Genomic DNA, 24,368 nt, shown 5'->3' with positions numbered 1-24,368 from the left:
TAGCGTCTAGGAAGAGTTCAATAAATATTAGCTATTTTTTACTGAAGACTGGGGGATTTGGATAGTCAGAGTGACGCCAGATCTCAGAGGCAGGAGAGAGAATTCAGGTCAAATTTATGTTCCCCCACAGCCAAGGCAGGAGGCCTGACTCATCCTGCTTCACTAGTGACACAGCTGAGGACAAAATGTTTATTGTTTGTCTTCCCCAAAGGCATAAGTGGCTCCTTGGGTGGTTGCAATGTGGAAAACAGTTTTCTGAAGAGCTTAATTTGCTCTTTGGGAATATATCTGGGCCTGGGAAAATGCAGGCCCTGAGGGGGGACATTTTTATTTCTTTTAGAAAATGTGGCCTGTTGGGAATCCAGAAGACTTGCCTGCTCAGCTTCACTAAAAGCCATGCCTGTGCCCAGCTGTTGGTTTACATATGGTTTATAGGGAAGACCTGGGACTAACCTGATCTTGCATCTGTTCTGAGTCAACATCTGGATTCTTTTCACTACTCAATAGGCATTTATTGATTATCTTCAGTGTGCCACTGAAGTTTCTGCTTTACAGAGCTGACAATTTTTAGGTGACAGACAAGTAAAGAGGCAATTACATTGAAGTGTGACAAATGCTCTCATGAGGGAAGTGTAGGGTATCTTAGGAGCAAGTGGGAGGGGACAACCAATCTAGTCCAGGACAGTGGAAGAAGGGACTTGTAAATTAAGCCCCAAAGGAGGAGGAGGAATTAACCTAGAGCAGCAGGGTTGGCGGTGAGGGACAGCTGGTGTACTGGCCTGCTGACGTGGGCCAAGGTTAATGCTGTGTGTGTATGTGAGCCCAGGTGTGTGTGTGAAGGGGAAGAAAGATGGGAGAGGGGCAGTCTGGGGGAGTGAAGAGAGACCTGATCTGGATTAAAGAGAGGAATCCAGTTTTTGCAATATTTTACTGGCCGACTTTGGGCAAGTCACTTCACCGGTATGGAACTTAATTTCTTCATCTGTGAAATGGAGATGAGAATATAAATTTGGACTATTTCCTAAGGCTATTTCATAATAATAGATATGAAAGGGCTTAAAACATACATTATTATATTCTTTTAAGGAATTATCATTGTCATCATATGATTTCATTTTGTAAGGCTGACAGTACTTCTTTCATAAACCCATGGTACGGTGGGTATGTGAAAGTGAGTGATTAGGAATCACGTGACGTCATGAACACTATCTATAATGCTTCCCATGCCATTATCAGAAGCAGAGAAGTAGAGCTTCTGGTTATGGTGGTTGACAGTGTTAGTCTATTAGCAGACAGAGTAAGTGGTCACCTATGCTGTCCCTTCCTCCTGTCCTACAGCCATCCTCCACCTACTCATGCCCCAGAGGTGGTGACTGACAGGATATGCAGAAAAGATGGAGACTCTTTCTTTCTAAATCCCAGTTACCGCACATCAGTCCTTGCTATTTTCCATTACTTGTTTACAGAGATTACTTGGTCAGATGGCTCAGCTGATGGTGGGAATATTGTGGACAGTGGAACAATATGATATAGTAGGGGAACTTCTCCCTCAGCAGAGAGGTGATGGGAGGGCTTCAGAGACAAGCTGTAGGCATGAGAGGATGGTAATCTTGTGATCTGGTAAGGCAAGGAGTCTTCCATCCCAATCCTAGTTTCAAGGTCACTGTGTGACCTTGGCGGGTTACTTTCCTTCTTTTTTATTTCATTTTATTTTTTAAAACATCTTTATTGGAGTATAATTGCTTTACAATGGTGTGTTAGTTTCTGCTTTATAACAAAGTGAATCAGCTATACACATACATATATCTCCATATCTCCTCCCTCTTGCGTCTCCCTCCCATCCTCCCTATCCCACCCCTCTAGGTGGTCACAAAGCACCGAACTGATCTCCCTGTGCTATGCAGCTGCTTCCCACTAGCTATCTATTTTACATATGGTAGTGTATATATGTCCATGCCACTCTCTCACTTTGTCTCAGCTTACCCTTCCCCCTCCCCGTGTTCTCAAGTCCATTCTCTACATCTGCGTCTTTATTCCTGTCCTGCCCTTAGGTTCTTCAGAACCATTTTTTTGTTTTTGTTTTTTAGATTCCATATATATGTGTCAGCATATGGTATTTGTTTTTCTCTCTCTGACTTACTTCACTCTGTATGACAGACTCTAGGTCCATCCACCTCACTACAAATAACTCAATTTCGTTTCTTTTTATGGCTGAGTAATATTCCATTGTATATATGTGCCACATCTTCTTTATCCATTCATCTGTCGATGGACACTTAGGTTGCTTCCATGTCCTATCTATTGTAAATAGAGCTGCAGTGAACATTGTGGTACATGATTCTTTTTGAATTATGGTTTTCTCAGGGTATATGCCCAGTAGTGGGATTGCTGGGTCAAATGGTAGTTCTATTTTTAGTTTTTTAAGACACCTCCATACTGTTCTCCATAGTGGCTGTATCAATGTACTACTTTCCTTCTTGAAGCCTCGGTTTCTTTATAAGCTGGTGATAATAATATACCAATTTTATAGAGTTGTTGTAAGAATTATTAAAAAGTAAAATCATGACATACAAATATAAAATGAACGCCTGTCAAAGATTGTATATAACTCATTAATTTAAAAGGAAAGCAGTAAGATGATACCAATGGCTTAAAGGAGAATTCAAAGAACCACGCATGATATAGGCAATAAGGAATGCCGAAATGAATTTAAAAATAGGTGCAAACTGAGTTTATGCACAAGGCAGTAATCAGTTGCATTCCACTGGGCACATTTCATTTGCATTTCAGCTGACAAATTTATTTGCGTTGTTATCAGTTTCCTACATCTCACAGACTTGTAGAATAGCTAAAAAAAAAAAAAAAAAAAAAAAATTCATAACCTAGCTCATGCCCAGTTTTCTATTGAAAAAATCCAGTAATCTTTTTGGTCCATTTCAAAGTCTTTCTCACACTTAATTAAATAGAGGTAATGCATATAGAGTGCTTGGCAAAGAGTAAGTGCTCAATAAAAGCTAGCTATTATAAAAGTCAGTGAAATTAATAGTAATAATAAAAATCTTTTGCACTGCTGGCAGAGTTATCACCCTGAAGTGAAGCTTTGGTCATGACACCTCCTTCTCAAAAACTTTCAGTGACTCATCATTGTCTCTGAAATAAATTCTACACTTCTTAGCTGGACATTTAAAGTTCTCTGATCTGTCCCCATCCAGACTTGCCAGTTCATTTCCTACACCTAACTCCCTGCAAGATCTGTCATGGTGCCTGGAATTTCACCCTTAAGGATCAAGCTTTGTGCATATTGAAGACTTTTGGGTCTCTAAGCACTCCCTCTGAAAATGTAAATGCCAGCAAAGGAGGATTTTGCCTGGACATGATCTGGCAGCACCACAGTTGTCCAACTAGTAAGTGTATCAGTCTGCTCAGGCTGCTACAACAAAATACCATAGGCTGGTGACTTAAACAACAGACATTTACTTTCTCACAGTTCGGGAGACTAGAAGTCCATGATCAAGGTGCCAGCTGATTTGATTTCTGATGAGCTCTCCCTTCGAGGTTTGCAGACAGCTCTCCTCACATGGCCTTTCCTCTGTGCATGAGGAGGGAGAGAAAGATCTCTGTTGGCTCTTGCTCCTCTTATAAGGGCACTAGTCCTATTGGATCAGGGCACCACCCTTATGACATTTTTTAACCTTAATTACCTCCCTAGAGGCCCTATCTCCAAATATAGTTATATTGGGGGTTAGGGCTTCAACCTTTGGATTTTAGGGGGATACAATTCAGTCTGTAACAGCAAGGTACAAGAAAACAGAAGGTGACCAAAAATGGAGATGGGGAAGTCTGGCCTCATCATTATACCACAAACCAGTTCTGCTGAGCTTTCCTTGTGGTAAGGCCAGCTCTCACCTGGCTGACTCTGCACATGGCTCCCATATCTCAGAACACCAACCCCAGCTGGGGAAGACGGTGGGTGGCTGGACTGGGTTCTTTCTTGCCATCTCTCAGCCTCCAGTGGGTGTCTCACTTAATTTAAAAACCTTGGACAGCTGCCTAGGTCTGGCTGAGATTTTCACTGGGAGAGAAATACCCAGCAATGCTACCAGGGTCTCTTTACAGGTTCTTAAGATTATATGGTTTACATTCCTTGGCAGCTGAAACATGATTTTCTTTGTTCACACATTTGATTTTTTTTTTTTTTTTGGTCCAGACATGTTTGTTTCAAAGAGGTCTTTCTTTTATACCACTTTTTTAGAGACATTATAGGGAATAATTTGGCTTAATCACAATAATCTAGCCCATCTTCATGCTCATAGGTGAAAGAAATTTACAAAATAAACATATAACTTTTGGGTAGTCAAGCACCCGGGATTAGCGAATGAAGTTTTTGATCTTGGGAAAAGTATTATTTTTCAAAGTGTGTTATATGCCAAACTTAATGACCAAGGTTTGCAGGAAGACATTTGGGTACTTTCAGGAGCAAATTTAGGATAGGCACTGTCATATGAAATTGTTTGCCAAGTGAGTGCATATCACTTCCTATTATTGTGGTTTATTAATTGGAAGCCCAGTGGGGTGAGAGTGTTAACTGGTACTTACATTAACTGAGGCAGCGAGACATAGTGAAAAAGGAGAAAAAAAATGACATACTATCTTTGTAGTCTAACAGATCCGAGTTTGTCACTTACTAGCTCTGACATTGGGTAAGTCCCTTAATTTTCTAGGCCACAGTTCCCTTATCTATCAAATGAATGTTGATGACCTCTAAGGTTCTGTATTAGCATAGTTTTAGTTGCTATAACAAGCTTCACAATTCTAGTGGCATAACACAATGAAGATACTTAAAATAATTTTGATTGAATTTTTATCCTAATTGAATTGTAACAAGCATGTTGAAAAATGTACATCAAAGATTGTAGCTCAATTAAGTTATTAAAAGTGAACACTCATGCAACCAGTACTCCAGGAACACCTTTTGTTTGCCCCTGACCACTCCCATCTCCAAATTCCTCAAAGCAACCACTGTTCTGATTTCTAATACCTTAAATTAGTTTTGCTTGTTTTTATATAAATGGAATCATATAGTAAGTATAGTTTTGTGTTTGGCTACCCTAAGGAAGATTCAAGTATGAGATTCATATATATTGTTGCATGTAGCTATAATTCACTAATTTTGATATTGTGTGAATACATCAAAATTTATCCATCATTTGAGGGTTATTATGAATAATACTGCTATGAACATTCTTAAAAAATTTTTATTGAAGTATAATTGATTTACAATATTATATTAGTTTCAGGTGTACAACAGTGATAGTTTCAGGTGTACAACAGTGATTCGATATTTTTATAGATTAGACTCCATTTAAAGTTATTACAAAATAATGTAATATATTTCCCTGTCTTGTACAATATATCCTCACTGCTGATTTACTTTATGCATACTAGTATGTATCTCATAATTCCCTATCCCTATCTCGCCCCCACCCCCTTCCCTCTCCCCACTGGTTGCCACTAGCTTATTCTCTATATGCATGAGTCTGCTTCTTTTTTGTTACACACACTCATTTGTTTTATTTTTTATATTCCACATATAAATGATAAAAGAGTATTTGTCTTTTTCTGACTTATTTCACTTAGCATAATACCCTATAGGTCCATCCACATTGTTGCAAATAGCAGAATTTCATTCTTTTTCATGGCTGAGTAATATTCCATTGTATATATTTATACACCATATCTTCTTTATCTATTCATCTTTTGATAGACACAGGTTGCTTCCATATCTTGGCTATTGTAAATAATGCTGCGCTGAACATTGGGGTGTATCTATCTTTCGTATCAGTGTTTTCGTTTTCAATGGATATATACCTGGGAGTAGAATTGCTGAATCATATGGTAGTTCTATTTTTAGTTTTTTGAGGAACCTCCATACTGTTTTTCATTGTGGCTGCACCAATTTACATTCCCACCAACAGTGTACTGGAGTTCCCTTTTCTTCACGTCCTTACCAACATTTGTTATTTGTAGACTTTTTGATAATAGCCTTTTTGAGAGGTGTGAGTTGACATCTCATTGTGGTTTTGATTTGCATTTCTCTAATAATTTGCAATGTTGAGCATTTTTCCATATGCCTGTTGGCCATGTGTATGTCTTCTTTGGAAAAATGTCTACTCAGGTCTCCCACCCATTTTTTAATTGGGTTGTTTGTTTTTTTGATATTGAGGTGTATAAGCCGTTTATATATTTTGGATATTAACCCCTTATTTGTCATATCATTTGCAAATATTTTCTCCAGTTCAGCAAGTTGTCTTTTTGTTTTGTCGATGGTTTCCTTTGATGTGCAAAAACATTTAAGTTTAATTAGGTCCTATTTGTTTATTTTTGCTTTTCTTTCTTTTGCCTTAGGAGACAGATCAAAAAAACTATTGCTGCAATTTATGTCAGAGTGTTCTGCCTATGTTCTCTTCTAGGAGTTTTATGGTTTCAGGTCTTACATGTAGGTCTTTAATCCATTTTGAGTTTACTCTTGTGTGTGGTGTGAGAAAATGTTCTAATTTCATTCTTTTACATGTATAATAGTTGTCCAGTTTTCCCAGCACCACTTATTGAAGAGACTGTCTTTTCTCCATTGTATGTTCTTGCCTCTTGTCGAAGACTACTTTACTGTTAAGTGCGTGGGTTTATTTCTGGGCTCTTTATTCTGTACCATTGATATTTGTGTCTGTTTTTTTGCCAGTACCATGCTATTTTGATTACGTTGTAGTATAGTCTGAAGTCAGGGAGTGTGATACCTTCAGCTTTGTTCTTTTTTTCTCAAGATTGCTTTGGCAATTCGGGGTCTTTTGTGGTTCCATATAGATTTTAGGATTATTTGTTCTACTCCTGTGAAAAATGTCATGGGTGTTTTGATAGAGATTGCATTAAATCAGTAGATTGCTTTGGGTAGTATGGCCATTTTAACAATATTAATTCTTCCAATCCAAGAACATGGATATCTTTCCATTCCTTTGTATCATCCTCAATTTCTTTCTTATCACATAATCAGTCATATTTACTTTATTTATTATGTTGTCTTTTATAACCTTGTTTTTTATTTCCTTATTTGTCATGGACTGAGATTAGAGTATCCTAAGGCTGATGTGTTTTTTCTCTACTTCTCTTTGAATCACCTAGACATTTTGTTTTATGAGTATTACTCTAGAGTTCATAGATGTTCATACTCTTTTATCTTCTTTGAGATTCACACCCTTCAGCAATATAAAATATCCTTCTTTCCCTTGTTAAATACTTTTTGGCCTGAATCCAAAATTTAACTTTTGTATAACATTCAGATTGTGATTTTTTAAAAAAAATTTTTATATGCTATTGGGGAGGAAGAAGTTTTCCTCTACCCTTCTAGGTTCTTCTGGCTGCTCTAAGAATTAAATTTACATGAGACAGATTAGCAGGAGAAAATCAAACAAAAATTTAATAACATATACATGGGAGGGACCCAGAAAAACTGAGTAACTTGCCAAACTGACCAAAGCCCTCACCTTAAATACCATCATCAGCTAAAGACAAAAATGAATGTTGAGGGTGGGGAGAGTCAGTTTTGGAGGTTACAGGAAAACACAGTAAACAAAGGACGGGATGTGATGCAGGTTTAAGTCATTGCCTTTTCCACTGATAAGAGTTTCCAGAGACTTGGTCATCCTCTTCTTAGTACAGCCAAGGAGACACCCCTACAAATGGAGATTTCCCTTATAAATGTAAATGTTTCTTACAAAAGGGCAACTCCTGCTTGTTTTTCAGAGTTTCTCCCATGTCTGCTGTTTCCTAGAAAATAACCGGCTTTAAATATTACGCCAATGACACATGTTGGGGTGGCAAAGTTTGCTCTCCTGCAATGCGTTTGCCTAGTATATTTTTGTCTATTATTTTCATCTTTTCTGAGACTCTGTATTCAATATAGACTTGAACTATATGTTGTGATCCAATCTGAATGTACCCATTCACATTTATTGGTATGATAAATATAAAATACCTCAATCCTCTATTTCTTTATATAGGATCTATTAATTTTCTGATGGCCAATGGATAGAATTAATGTATTATCTTTTCCTCTTTTCTCCTGCTCCACCTCCTGATACTCCATTTATATTATCTTTCTTACTGTCTGACTTTGTACTGTTCTGTATAATTTGGTCTTTGTCACTTGATTATTTTTTTACACTTAAATAATATCCTTTATTCTCAGCAGAATCATTGTATCTACCTACCTCTCATCTTCTTTCTTCCTTCTGTCAGTTTTGGTTACAATTCCACATTGTCAGGACATATAAAATTTACCTTTTGTTCTGTTACCTTACACTCACATTTGTTTTAGTCTTAGCAATGCATTTAAGCAGAGGAAACTGCTCTCCACAAGTCCTTTAGCCATCATTTTTTCAGTAATGTCTTAGATGGATGAAGTTTAGCTTCTACCAATTTCCTTAAGAGGGGCTTATGCCAATGACCCTATCTGTTTTATTTAATGTAAGTCACAATTTTATTTAAACTTAAAAATCTTTGAGTCTCACATTCTTTTTTTTGCGGATTTCATAGGTGTTATGCCACTCTTTTTCCCACTACTGAATTTGCTGTGAAGAGGTCCAAGGCCAAGCTTGTTTTTCCCTTTGAATTTTGTGACTCTTTTTTCTAGCCACCCAAAAGGTTCCTTCTTCATCTTTGATATTGATGCAGAAAACTTGGCCTCTGTGCAGCAGTGCCTAATCAAATCTCAGAGACAGAGTTTTGGGTAAAGTAGAAAAGAATAGCTTTATTGCTTTGCCAGGCAAAGGGGGACACAGCAGGCTGTTGCTGTTGAAACTGTGTGTCCCAACGCAGGAGGATTTGGTAAAGAGTTTTATAGCAATGGTTCAAGGGTGGGGCTGCTAATAAGATTAGGATATGTGCAGGGCCTGCACTCCTTTAATCTGGTCTCAGGTAATCTCTTGATGAGCTTCTCTGCTTCCTTTAATCAGGTGGTCTTTTCTGGAATGAAGAATGCTAACTCCATTTGTTGGGGGTTTTGGTTCTGTAAAGAGCTCAAAGATACTGTTATATGTATCCCTTGAGGCAGAACCAGCACGCTGCCCCAAGGCTGCACTATTGTTTCTTGGCTGCTCCTCCCTGGTCTCTGCATCACCTCCCTTCTCTGATGAGCAGCTGTTTGAACCTGCCCTTTGGAACTCAGGGAAGGTCATGGAGGCCGGACAGAAAGGCTTCTGTACCCAGGAGCCCCACAGGGTCCTGCTCAGTTTTAATATCTGGAATATGTATTAGGATATGTCTTGGTACTGGCCGTTCAACGTCACTTATCTCTAGTATATGGTGTGCCCTTTCAATAGGTAGGTTCAAGTTTTTAAAAATTATATCTTACAGTATTGTGGAAATAAACTCAGAACACCCAAACAACAACGAACCAAGGCTATTTATTCAGAGCTTACTATACAAGGAAGTCAGTAAATATCATTTGTGTGTGACAGAAACTCAAAGTAGGCAGAGGAGTGGGAAAGCTTTATGGTGGCCAAAAGGGTAGACTTCAGGTGTGCCCTGATTGGAGGAAGGTTTGGGCACGGGAAAACTTTAGGTAGTCTAACTATAAGCGGGGTGTCCTATGTGACTGGTTTGAGGAGCATGTTTGGCCTTCTCTGATTATTTCTAAATGGAAGTGTGGGCAAAATTAAGGAGGCTGGTAGTATTGATCAGGTCTTGGCCATTTTGGGCTACTTGCTACTAGGAAAATTGTTCGGTTTCCTGGGCTGCAGAGAGTGAATCATAATTGTATTCTTATATGAGGTCTGAATATTGTCCAATTGTATATTCAGTCTCAATTTTTATTTTTTCCATTATTTACACTTTCTTCCTTGGCATTCTAATTATCCTTACTTTGGCTACCCTTTATCTTCATATCAATCATCTCTCAAGTCCTTTTAAACTTCCACTTTTCCTGTCCCTTTTTTATGTCTCATACAGTGTTCACTGGTGTTTATTTTTCCTTTTGCTCCTTCTGATTTTGCCTTTCTTTTTGTGATTGCTTTATTTCTATTTGTTCTACTCCATTCCCGAATGCTGCCAGTCTATATTTAATCTCCTTTTCTTGTGCTATGCATTCCCTGAGCTCTTGCATCTGTGCTTTATACTCCCATTTAATAGAAGGAATTGTTTTATTAGGTATTTTAAATTTCCATCACAGTTTCATTTTCTCCATGACAACACTGTTCTTTGTTCTTCATAGCCATTTGCTTTTCTTGATTTTTGTCTTCATTTTAAAATTCTTATATTATCTTTGTGTAAATCCTATGCTTTTAAAAAAATTATTCAACTTTAAAAGACGCAAGTTATTCTTGGTCTACTAAATGTTATATAAGGGAGGAGCCAAGACTATTTAGATTAAATTTTTTTGTTTGTTTTTTGTCTTTGTTTTTTTTTGGTGATCCAGGGTTTTGTGTGTGAGTTTATTTAAACTTTACTTCTCTTCATCTAGTGAAGACAGTCAGCTTTGTTGCTCTTTATTCATTATTTATTTACTATTACTATTATATGTATGACTGTCTTCTCCTCTGATGCCACAGACATAGACTGAAGACATGCCATTTATCCCAGCCTCCTCTGTTTCTGGTATCTCACTAATGCACCCCAGTTTGTATATTCCTGTCCTTCCTATTACAAACTAACATTTACATCATGGTGTGTACCCCTCATGGTGTACCCCTCACCTTCAAGAAGTATATGTTGTCTCATACTCTAGGGTAGCTGTGGCTGAGTCTTCCTTTGCAGAATCTTTTTTTTTTTTTTTTCCTGCTTCTTCCTACATGGCCCCTTCTCACTTACAATGGTTGTTTAAAGCTCTTGCATTTTTGGGCTTGGGGGTGAAGTGGGGAACTGAGGTTTTCACTGTCTACCAGTTGTTGAAAATGGACTTTGTCTTTGTTTCTTTTTGTTCTTGCCACTTTTGGATGATTTTATATATTTTTTTAGGAAAATAAGAGGGAAATGTTGATTCTTTGCTATCATGTTGAAACCATTTCAAAGTTGCCCTGTAAGGGACACAGGGAAAGATGGCATCTGGCAGTGACTGGGAATGTCCCATGGCATGGCTGACTCAAAAGAAGGGATCCCAACACTTCTGTGGCCAGATCAGTCTCTTACTCTGATCTGTTCCCCCACTTTAGCTGGCATTTAAATTGTTGCACAGTAGTCCTCATTTAAAAAAAAAATCTTAATTATAAGGTATAACAATCAGGCCTCTAGTGTCTGCCTTTAGAAAAAAATACATCTTCTTTATCTTTTTATTGTCAAATGGTGGAAGACAGACTGCAGTTCAGTGTTTGAATTAGTATTTTGGGGAGAAATTGAGAAATAAACTTTAGACTTTGGTCTTACTTGGTGGCACATGATAGAGAAAATATTAAAAAATTTTTTTCTCCTTGAATCAACTTTTCTTATAAAATCATTCTAGATCTGGTCTTAGAAGAAGATGAAAAGACAGTAATCTCTGGAATGTGATTTTGAGAGGAAAGCCCCCTGGAAACCACCCCCCCCCCCCCGAGTGTGTCATCCAGGGGCTCTTTTTCCTGCTTGAGTTTGCAAGGACATCCATGAATCCCTTCAAGCCTGCCCCTTCAGTCCTCTTCCAGATTTCCATGGGCAAGGCAAAGCACTAAGGATGCGTTCTAATCAGAACTGAACTATTAGCCATTCTTCTTCTCATTTGATTCTGTTAAAAAACAAAATTGAACAGAGTTAATTTAAATATCTAAATGGTTTTATTCAGTGATTCATGAATCAGGCAGCATTCCATCTAGCAACTAGAAGGGTGATCTGAGGGGTTGTACAAAATGGGAGGTTTTTATAGGAAGAAAGGTGGGACAGGGAAGCTATTAGCAAAAGAAAAGAGAGGATTATTTTTAGGCCAGGACATCTTTTTTGTGGGGGAAAGAGAATGGTACAGGTTTTATCATGCAGATTGCCTCTTCTTCCTCTGGGGGTGGAGAGGGCTCACGTGGCAGATTACTCCCAAACTGGTTGATTAAGTTTATATTTCTGGAGAAGGTTGAAACCACAGTGAGGTTGGGTATTAAATCTCGGTTTGGTATCATACGCTTTTAGCATAACTGATACCATTTTGGGCCTGTGGTTTTTCTATTTAACAATTCTCACAGTAGTCCTTTGAACAAAACCTCCCAGACAGTTTTCTGACTCTTCCCCCTAGGGTGACAGCTGTTGGAGCTGAGGGCAGGCTGACCCCAAATATGCCTCAAGGGTGTATTGATTATTCTGAATTAAAGTTCCTTAAGAAATGGCCAATGCAAGGGAGACACTTTGACCCTCCTCTCTCTCCCTGAAAATAGGAACTCTCCCATGTGAAAGGTGACTTCCCTGTGCCAGGAGATAGAAGGACACCCTTATCACCAGAGAGAGGGAATTAGGCGATGAGAAACCTGTATTTAAAAACAAAACAAAACAAAAAACAAACAAACAAAAACCCCCTTCTTACTTCTTTAATTTACTATCCCAAGCCCAAACTTCACTTAAATTCCTTACTAATTAAGTGCCCAAACCCTAAGTTTCTTTGCCCTATCAATTCCTCACAACTTTGTTTCTCTGTGTGGGGGAACAAAACTTGCCACCCTAAAATGTGTCTCTTTAGCATGCAGATTCTTTTGAGCTGAAAACGATCAAGGCCCAAAAGACTCAGGAAGAAACTGTGACCTTAACTGCCTAAAAGAATTTAGATAGAGGGCCTGTTCCTGGAATAGAGCTATCATCAGTGATATCTGCAAAGAATATGGGCTAAGTGTGTGGTGGTGGTGGTAAACTCAGCAGAGCCTAAAGATCAGAGTCCATTCGGTGTCCCAATCTCTGCAAGGCCCAGCAAATATTTGTTTATCAAACATTTGATTTTCCATCTCCATGTGAATTACCTTCCTCACCTTTGAGGTTCCAAACCACCATCCCCAACATCCTCTTTTGTCTTTAGCTGAACATGGTATTTGAGGTGAGGGTTTTGGTTATTTTGGTGAGTCTTTCCCATGTATACATGCCATTAAACTCTTGTCCACCAGAGGGTAGACAGCAGAAGCAAGAAGAACTACAATTCTGCACCCTGTGGAAGGAAAGCCACATTCACAGAAAGACAGACAAAATGAAAAGGCAGAGGACTTTGTACCAGATGAAGGAACAAGATAAAACCCCAGAAAAACAATTAAATGAAGTGGAGATAGGCAACCTTCCAGAAAAAGAATTCAGAATAATGATAGTGAAGATGATCCAGGACCTCGGAAACAGAATGGAGGCAAAGATCAAGAAGTTGCAAGAAATGTTTAACAAAGACCTAGAAGAATTAAAGAACAAACAGAGATGAACAATACAATAACTGAAATGAAAAATACACGAAAACTTCCCTAACATGGGAAAGGAAATAGCCACCCAAGTCCAGGAAGCACAGAGAGTCCCAGGCAGGATAAACCCAAGGAGAAACACACCAAGACACATAGTAATCAAACTGACAAAAATTAAAGACAAACAAAAATTATTGAAAGCAACAAGGGAAAAATGACAAATAACATACAAGGGAACTCCCATAAGGTTAACAGCTGATTTCTCAGCAGAAACTCTACAAGCCAGAAGGGAGTGACACGATATATTTAAAGTGATGAAAGGGAAGAAACTACAACCAAGATTAGTCTACCCGGCAAGGATCTCATTCAGATTCGATGGAGAAATCAAAAGCTTTACAGATGAGCAAAAGCTAAGAGAATTCAGCACCACTAAACCATCTCTACAACAAATGCTAAAGGAACTTCTCTAAGTGGGAAACAAAAGAGAAGAAAACGACCTACAAAAACAAACCCATAACAATTAAGAAAATGGTAGTACGAATATACATATTGATAATTACCTTAAACGTGAATGGATTAAATGCTCCAACCAAAAGACACTGGCTCACTGAATGGATACAAAAACAAGACCCATCTATATGCTGTCTACAAGAGACCCACTTCAGACCTAGGGACACATACAGACTGAAAATGAGGGGATGGAAAAAGATATTCCATGCAAATGGAAATCAAAAGAAAGACGGAATAGCAACACTCATGTCAGATGAAATAGACTTTAAAATAAAGAATGTTACAAGAGACAAGGAAGGACACTACATAATGATCAAGGGATCAATCCAAGAAGAAGATATAACAATTCTAAATATATATGCACCCAGCATAGGAGCACCTCAATACATAAGGCAACTGCTAACAGCTATAAAAGAGGAAATCAACAGTAACACAATAATAGTGGGAGACTTTAACATGTCACTTACACCAATGGACAGATCATCCAGACAGAAAATTAATAAGGGAACACAAGCTTTAAATGACACAATAGACAAGATAGATTTAATTGATATTTATAGGACATTCCATCCAAAAATAGCAGATTGCACTTTCTTCTCAAGTGCACACGGAACATTCTCCAGGATAGATCACATCTTGGTTCACAAATCGTGCCTTGGTAAATTTAAGAAAATTGAAATTATATCAGGCATCTTTTCTGACCACAATGCTATGAGATTAGAAATCAATTACAGGGAAAAAAACGTAAAAAACACAAACACATGGAGGCTAAATAATACGTTACTAAATAACCAAAAGATCACTGAAGAAATCAAAGAGGAAGTCAAAAAATACCTAGAGACAAATTACAATGAAAACATGATGATCCAAAACCTATGGGGTGCAGCAAAAGCAGTTCTAAGAAGGAAGTTGATAGCAATACAAACCTACCTCAAGAAATAAGAAAAATCTCAAATAAACAATCTAACCTTACACCTAAAGGAACTAGAGAAAGAAGAACAAACAAAACCCAAAATTAGTAGAAGGAAAGAAATCATAAAGATCAGAGCAGAAATAAATGAAATAGAAACAAAGCAATAGCAAAGATCAATAAAACTAAAAGCTGGTTCTTTGAGAAGATAAACAAAATTGATAAACCTTTAGCCAGCCTCATCAAGAAAAAGAGGGAGAGGATTCAAATCAATAAAATTAGAAATGAAAAAGGAGAAGTTACAACGGACACTGCAGAAATACAAAGCATCCTAAGAGACTACTGCAAGCAACTCTATGCCAATAAAATGGACAACCTGGAAGAAATGGACAAATTCTTAGAAACGTATAACCTTCCAAGACTGAACCAGGAAGAAATAGAAAATATGAACAGACCAATCACAGGTAATGAAATTTAACCTGTGATTAAAAATCTTCCAACAGGCCTTCCCTGGTGGCACAGTGGTTGAGAATCTGCCTGCTAATGCAGGGGACATGGGTTCGAGCCCTGGTCTGGGAAGATCCCACATGCCGCGGAGCAGCTAGGCCCGTGAGCCACAACTACTGAGCCTGCGCGTCTGGAGCCTGTGCTCCGTAACAAAAGAGGCCACGATAGTGAGAGGCCCACGCACCGCGATGAAGAGAAAGCCCTCGCACAGAAATGAAGACCCAACACAGCCAAAAATAAAAATAAATAAATAATTAATAAATTAAAAAAAAATTTTTTTTAAATCTTCCAACAAACAAAAGTCCAGGAACAGATGGCTTCACAGGTGAATTCTATCAAACATTTAGAGAAGAGCTAACCCCATCCTTCTCAAACTCTTCCAAAAAATTGCAGAGGAAGGAACAGTCCCAAATTCATTCTACGAGGCCACCATCACCCTGATAACAAAACCAGCCAGAGATACTACAAAAAAAGAAAATTACAGACCAATATCACTGATGAATATAGATGCAAAAGTCCTCAACAAAATACTAGCAAACAGAATCCAACAACACATTAAAAGGATCATACACCATGATCAAGTGGAATTTATCCCAGGGATGCAAGGATCCTTCAATATATGCAAATCAATGTGATACACCATATTAACAAATTGAAGAAGAAAAACCATATGATCATCTCAATAGATGCAGAAAAAGCTTTTGACAAAATTCAACACCCATTTATGATAAAAACTCTCCAGAAAGTGGGCATAGAGGGAACCTACCTCAACATAATAAAGGCCAGATATGACAAACCCACAGCAAACATCATTCTCAATGGTGAAAAATTGAAAGCATTCCCTCTAAGATCAGGAACAAGGCAAGGATGTCCACTCTCACCACTATTATTCAACATAGTTTTGGAAGTCCTAGCCATGGCAATCAGAGAAGAAAAAGAAATAAAAGGAATACAAATTGGAAAAGAAGAAGTAAAACTGTCACTGTTTGCAGATGACATGATACTATACATAGAGAATCCTGAAGATGCTACCAGAAAACTACTAGAGCTAGTCAAGGAATTTGGTAAAGTAGCAGGATACAAAATCAATGCACAGAAATCTCTTGCATTCCTATGCATTAATGATGAAAAATCTGAAAGAGAAATTAAGGAAACACTCCCATTTACCATTGTAAAAAAAGAATAAAATACCTGGGAATAAACCTACCTATGGAGACAAAAGATCTGTATACAGAAAACTATAAGACACTGATGAAAGAAATTAAAGATGATACAAACAGATGGAGAGATATACCATGTTCTTGGTTTGGAAGAATCAACATTGTGAAAATGGCTATACCACCCAATGCAATCTACAGATTCAATGCAATCCCTATCAAACTACCAATGGCATTTTTCACAGAACTGGAACAAAAAATTTCACAATTTATATGGAAACACAAAAGACCCTGAATAGCCAAAGCAATCTTGAGAAAGGAAAATGGAGCTGGAGGAATCAGGCTCCCTGACTTCAGACTATACTACAAAGCTACAGTAATCAAGACAGTCTAGTACTGGCACAAAAACAGAAATATAGATGAATGGAACATGATAGAAAGCCCAGAGATCAACCCACACACCTGTGGTCAACTAATCTATGACACAGAAAGCAAAGATATACAGTGGAGAAAAGACAGCCTCTTCAGTAAGTGGTGCTGGTAAAACTGGACAGCTACATATAAAAGAATGAAATTAGAACACTCCCTGACACCATACACAAAAATAAACTCAAAATGGATTAAAGACCTAAATGTAAGGCCAAACAGTATAAAACTCTTAGAGGAAAACATAGACAGAACACTCTATGACAGAAATCACAGCAAGATCCTTTTTGACCCACCTCCTAGAGAAATGGAAATAAAAACAAAAATAAACAAATGGGACCTAATGAAACAAAAGCTTTTGCCCAGCAAAGGAAAACATAAACAAGATGAAAAGACAAGCCTCAGAATGGGAGAAAATATTTGCAAATGAAGCAACTGACAAAGCATTGATTTCCAAAATTTACAAGCAGCTTATGCAGCTCAATATCAAAATAACAAACAACCCAATCCAAAAATGGGCAGAAGACCTAAATAGACATTTCTCCAAAGAAGATATACAGATTGCCAACAAACACATGAAAGGGTGCTCAACGTCAGTAACCATTAGAGAAATGCAAATCAAAACTACAATGAGGTATCCCCTCACACTGGTCAGAATGGCCATCATCAAAAAATCTGCAAACAATAAATGCTGAAGAGGATGTGGAGAAAAGGGAACCCTCTTGCACTGTTGGTGGGAATGTAAATTGATACAGCCACTATGGAGAACAGTATGGAGGTACCTTAAAAAACTAAAAATAGAGCGACCATTTGACCCAGCAATCCCACTACTGGGCATATACCCTGAGTAAACCATAATTCAAAAAGAGTCATGTACCACAATGTTCATTGCAGCTCTATTTACAATAGCCAGGTCATGGAAGCAACCTAAACGCCCACCGACAGACGAATGGATAAAGAAGATGTGGCACATATATACAATGGAATATTACTCAACCATAAAAAGAAATGAAATTGAGTTATTTGTAGTGAGGTGGATGGACCTAGAGTCTGTCATACAGAGTGAAGTAAGTCAGAAAGAGAAAAACAAATACCATATGCTAACACATACATATGGAATCTAAAAAAAAAAAAAGGTTCTGAAGAACCTAGGGGCAGGGCAGGAATAAAGACACAGACGTAGAGAATGAACTTGAGGACACGGGGAGGGGGAAGGGTAAGCTGGTACGAAGTGAGAGAGGGGCATGGACATATATACACTACCAAATGTAAAATAGACAACTAGTGGGAAGCAGCCACATAGCACAGGGACATCAGCTGGGTACTTTGTGACCACTTAGAGGGGTGGGATAGGGAGGGTGGGAGGGAGAAGCAAGAGGGAGGAGATATGGGGATATATGTGTATGTAAAGCTGATTCACTTTGTTATACAGCAGAAACTAACACACCATTGTAAAGCAATTATACTCCAATAAAGATGTTAAAAAAAAAATGCCAAAAAAAAAAACAATGCCGAGGAGAGGAGGCTTGTGCCAAATTGCCACTGTTTCTGTTCCCTGTCCGAGTTCCATTCACTTGGGACCTCTCTAGATTTTGACTATTAACTGGTGCCCGGCTAAGGCAGTGGCTGGTGACTACTGATGCTATTACCTCTCTCAGAAAAAAATGTGTTACAATAGCAGAGGCTTGGGCAAAAACACACTGCCCTGATGCTAAGGAATCAGTGGGGCCTTTCACAGGCTCTTTCTTTCCTACTGGCTCAAACCAAGCTCTGTGAATGGAAAACCTACACCCTCTCTCCCCCACATACACATACAGATACTGCTCTACTGACAGAAGCTCCTTGCAACTGTATGATAAGCTTCCTAATAAATGCTCTTAATAAATGCACGCCCACCCACTCCATTTCCCAGTCACACTTAAACTTCAGCCCAAGTGGCTCTCTCTTTCTCTGGACTTCCATTTCATCAGAGAATGAATTAGTCACTCAACTAGCAAACCTGATGAGTGAGCTATCCCTAGAATCCAACACTGTTAAAACATTGAGCAGATTATGTCACTTCTCTGCCTAAAACCCTTCAAAGCCTTCCCATTTCCAATGGAATAAAAGCTCCTTAACCTGTGCTCGGGGCCTTGCCTGCTGTGCGCTGCCCACTTCTCCATTCTCCTCTCCTATAGGCTCCTGTTTGCAATGGCACCTTTCAATTCCAGGAACTGAAAGCTGGTCCCGTCTCAGGGATTTTACACACAGTATTCCTCTGCCGGGAGCACTGCTCCCTTTTCAATTGACTAGTCTCTTACATTGCAGCTCAAATGTCACTTCCTCAGAATAGCTGTCTATAGCAGATTCTAAATTAAGCTGCTTTTGTTAGGCTACATAACACAGTCTTGTTTGTGTTTTTGCTGATTTAATATTTTTCTCTCCACGTAGACAGTCAGCTCCATGAAGAGAAGGACCACAATTCATTACTAAATACCTAAGCCTACCATCATGATCATACCTGGCACATGAAGTGCACCCAATAAATATTGGCTAAATATGTTTTCCTAATTGTTTCCTATCTATCTATCTATCTATCTATCTATCTATCTATCATCTATCTATCTATCTATCTATCTATCTATCTATCTATCTATCTATCTATCTATCTCTAATTTTTCCTCTCTCCCCATCATGCAAACTCTTGAGGACCAAGATTTCTGCTTCTCCTGTTTCTACCACAGCACCTAGTACAGGGTCCAGTCAATAACTGTTCACCTGAAGCACTGTTTTCAATACATACAGAAGGGACCTTGGGGAATCATGGCTTCATGAGAGGCTATTTCTTTAATTTTATAGTTTTCTTATGTAGGATATAATGTAGTTTTTAAAAATAGACTTTATCTTTTAGGGCAGTTTTTTAGAGCAGCTACATCACAGCAAAATTGAGCAGAAAGTACAGAGAGTTTCCCCATATACCCCCTAGCTCTGCACATACATAGCCTTTCCTACCATCAACACCTCCCATCAGAGAGGTACACTTGTTACAGTGGATGAACCTGCACTGACACATCATTATCACTCAAAGTCTGTAGTTTGTGTTAGGGTTCATTCTTGGTGTTATAATTCCATGGGTTTGGACTAACGTATAATGACACGTATCCACCATTACAGTATCATACAAGATAGTTTCGCCACCCTAAAAATCCTCTGTGCTCTGCCTATTCATTGCTCCCTACCCCGTAGGCCCCTGAAAACCAGTGATCTTTACGGTCCCCATAGTTTTGCCTTCTCCAGAGCATCATATAATTGGAATCAAATAGTATGTAGCCTTATCGGATCGGCTTCTTTCACTTAGTTGCATTTAAGGTTCTTAATATAGGTTTTTTTTTTTTTAAGCTATAGTAGTATTTAACTCGATGTATGTTTCATGGTCCCTGCACCTCTAGATGAAAAAGTGGTCCGTGGTCAGTTAGGTTGGAAAGACTGAGTACCCTCTCCTTCTTAGGGAGGGTCAAGTTCACATTGCATTATTAGCATTGCTAACCCACTGTTTGCCTCAGAGACTTTTCCAGTGAGAGCTATTAATTCTTTGCCACGGGATGTGGTCCGTGAAACCTTTTTGGAACCCAGTCCCTTGTCTTACTCCCTCTTCTTCTGTTTTGGTTCCTCCTCAGAGACAGTGGCTCATTATATTCTCTTGAACTCTTCTGGTGGAAATAATACCAGAAAGTACTTCATAAAGCAATATTTTAGCAGTACCACATGTTCTGTGTCCACCTGTTGCTGTGGTAACAACAAAAACAGCCAAACACTAGATAACACAAACCAGCAGGCAGAACTAAATTTTCTTTTAATAAATTCATGGTTGCCTTGGGAAACCTGGGCACGTTGATGATATGTTAATTTAAGTTCTTGGAAGAATTGTGATATGACTAAAGGCAGAGTCAGTGGCTGAAAGTTTCTATCCATATAGCATGGTCAAGGTCGTTTGAGTACATGTCAAGCAAGCTAACGTCAGAAACTGGCTAACATCTGCCAATTTTGTGCAAGTATGACAATGTATTGACATTTCTGTACAAGTTTGATAACTGGTTTATTCCCCCTCTGTTATCTAAAGTTGGGACTCTTATGTCAGGTATTGGCAGTTGCCCCAGTGGATATTCTATTGTGTCACACCCCTGAGTACATCTTTTTCCTTCTCTCTGCAATACCCTTCCCCATCTCAACTGAAAAACTCTCATCTCTCAAGACCCAACCTAAGTTGTCTTTTTTTGGTGAGGCTTTGCTTGACTCCTAACCATCCTCTTCCCACAGAACTTTGAGTTTTGTTATAACTCTCACCTCTCTCACTGTTTCACAAAAATTCTTGTCATGCTAGACGGTGAATTTCTTGAGGATAGTCACAATGTCATATTTCTCTACCCCAGAAACCAGTCCCATGTCTGGCACGTAGTAAGCATTCTAAAGCATTCTGTAATAAATGTTTGTTAAACGAAAGAAAGAATAAATGAATAAATCAATCAAGTATATAAGGCCTTAAAAATCAGAAGTTAATACTGAGGATAGGAACAAATGCAAATCTTATTGGTTGCTTTTTAGGATTAATTAGCATCGGTTGATGGGATAATACCTTTTAGTAAGGACAATAAACATAATTTAGACTTTCAGGTTTCCAACTAAATGATCAAAACAGGCACACAATACTAACTTTGCCTCCAAGTAACAAAAGTTGTTCGTTTCACACTTTTTGCTATGGCAAAGCACATGTACAATTTTTTGCCTAATTAACTCTCAAAAGTTTAGAAGTTGTTTCTTAATTTATGAAAATGATTTTAAAGTTAAGCAAGAGTTTAACATTTAGGGAAACAATTGGCTTTTGCTTTTCTGCTTTTTGCCATCAACTATGCAAAAATTGGAATTTCTCTGAGTTTCATTACAGGTCACCTATAAAAGGTAGAGCAGAATAACTAAGAAACTAAAGGTTCAAGATGATGATGGAGATTTTGTTCTGTTGAATCAAGGAGACAAGGATGAGAATGTTGAAGTTTTTCTTTGTGCCTTTCCTCATTTCTTATATTTGTTTGTTTTCTCTTTCTCGACAATAACAAATAAAACCCATCAGAGCAAGTCTCCTATCTCATTTGGTCCCTGCTCTATTCCCAGTGCCTGGTAAATGCCTGGTATGTGATAGGTTCTCAGCAAATATACATAGAACAAATAATAGTTGAAAAATTGTGGTCAGAGTGGAAGGGAATGAGAGCCTGAATCAGAGTAGTGGCCTTGGGGAGAGAAGGGAGAAAGGGATGGTGAGAGATCAATGCAGATACAGACCTGACTGCCCCTGGAGATGGTTAGATGAGAGTGCATTGGGAAAAGAAGGAGTTAAAGGAGCAGCAAAGTATGGAGACTGATGGATTGAAATGGTGAATAAAGGGAAGTGGAGTTGGAGGGGAAGTTGCTGCTCTCTGATTTAGGCATGTTGAGTTTGAAATTCCAGTGGGGAGATATCCAGTAGGCAGTTAAAAATGTGACACTAGAGCTTAAAAGAAAAGTCAGGAATGGAGATATCGACATGATAGTTGAAGTCACACATGTGATGGATTGTCAGGATAAAGTGAAAAGAATAAAAGGAGTCCCAAGCTAGATCTTTGGGGGATAGATCCATAGCTTCAGAGGCATGGTAGGGGGGTTACTAAAACTAGAGGCGTGATCAGAGAGGTGTGCATATCATCAAGAGAGTATATAGGTCAAGGAATTAAAGATAGAGAGTTTGAGGAAGAGCCCTTGGTCAAGGGTGCTAAGAGCTGCAGAGAAGCTCATGTTTAGGACCAAAAAAGATGACAGCATTTAGCACTTAAAAATATTTGTTTAATAGGAAGACAGCGGATTCTATGGAATAGTGAATGGTGTGCAAAAGCAGGCTTGCTAGAGGACTGTTCAATACTTACCTAACATATTCATGTTATTTTTTTAAGCCTATAGCATGTGTTCAAAAAATACTTGATGTTTGAGCATAGAATCAGAATTCATGTTATTTTTAAAAGTAGCTTGTTTTGCTTGAGTAGTGCTTGCTCAATTTTCAGGAAGTTGCTAAGATGGTTTGAGGTCCTTTAGTGAAGTAGAGCACTTATCCTGAGCTTACCCCGAGTTGTGGTCATCTATAATGATCTGCCATGTGGTTCGTATCTAGTCTTCTCTTGATGCTTCTTTGCATGTCAAGCTCTAGGCTAAGAACAGTCCACTGGCAGGGTAGATCATTACCCATACGTGAGTCTAAGTGTATTGACTTAGTAAATGCCTAAATCTTAAAATAATTGAAAAATTACTCTGTTTTATATAGTTAAAAATTCCTTATTTCCTCTGTAAATTATTTCTGTATGTTTGATGGAAATAATGGCGGGGTGAGAGGTGGGCGTGGGAAGAGGGCAAAAGGGGTGCAAAGATCTGCTAAGATGTGCTGTGTAGCCTGTAGTTAGTAGCTCTTACCACTAGATGGTGACCTTGCATTGGCCTGGAGATTGCCTGTTAACAAAGGGTGGCAGAAAGTCAACTGCAGGGGGTTGAAACCCACCACGGTGAAATAGAGAAGCTTTTTTGAGGTTGTGAAATAAAATGGTTGATGAGATTTGAAGTAATAAAAGTCGAGAAATACCATTGTCCTCCCAACTCTGCACAGGCTATGATGCATTGAGAATACTTGAGCATCTGGTTAAAAACCTACGGTGTTGGGCGATGGGGAGAAGACTGTTTTAAGAAGTACAAAAGCTGCATTCTAGTTCACCCGTTGCCACTTGCTTGTGGTATATTTGGCAAGTTGTTTTACTTCTAGGAGCCTCAGCTGCTTCATCTGTAAAGTGGGAGATGATGATACCTAACTTGTCAGAGGCTGGGCCAGTTTTCCCCAAGACCTTCTCCTGCTTTATCAGTGAAGGGAAAAAGAGGTTGAGGTTCAGTGTCTCTTTGAAAGGAGAAGGAAGGGACTAAAGAATCTTGGTTGGTCATTATCTACTTTTCTCAATTTTTAACTTTCTGTTTTTGGTCAGGTGGATGGAGTCTTAGTAGATATTTCTCTCATTGGGAGAACCATATGTATGAGTTCTGGCTACAGGTTGGGAACAGAGAAGGAAATAAAGGCAAAGGCTGAGAGGGGAAAACATTCTGCAATGGTGTTGTGGGTGTGTGTGTGTGTGTGTGTCTGTGTCTGTGTCTGCCTGCGTGTGGGTCTACTTAGGTCTTGAACCAGAGGAGGAGAAATCAGAAATGCTCATTATCGCTGGGAATTGTATTGTTATTGACCTGTAATGATGGTCTCGTGTCCCTGTTTTACAGTAGAGGGACTTGGGGGAAGTCTTGTAATGTTCAATGTGTTAAAGATTTACTTTCAATCTCACCATTAATATAATTCATAATGACAGCATTTTTATTTCATGCTTATTCAAAGGGCTTTGTATGAGGAACACTTTAACTGTTTATCCAGAAGTGATTTGGCTTTTAAATTGATATTATTTC

The sequence above is a fragment of the Balaenoptera musculus genome, chromosome 13, assembly GCF_009873245.2.
Source record: "Balaenoptera musculus isolate JJ_BM4_2016_0621 chromosome 13, mBalMus1.pri.v3, whole genome shotgun sequence".
In the NCBI taxonomy this organism is placed as follows: Eukaryota; Metazoa; Chordata; class Mammalia; order Artiodactyla; family Balaenopteridae; genus Balaenoptera; species Balaenoptera musculus.
Note: the sequence above shows the minus strand (reverse complement) of the source record.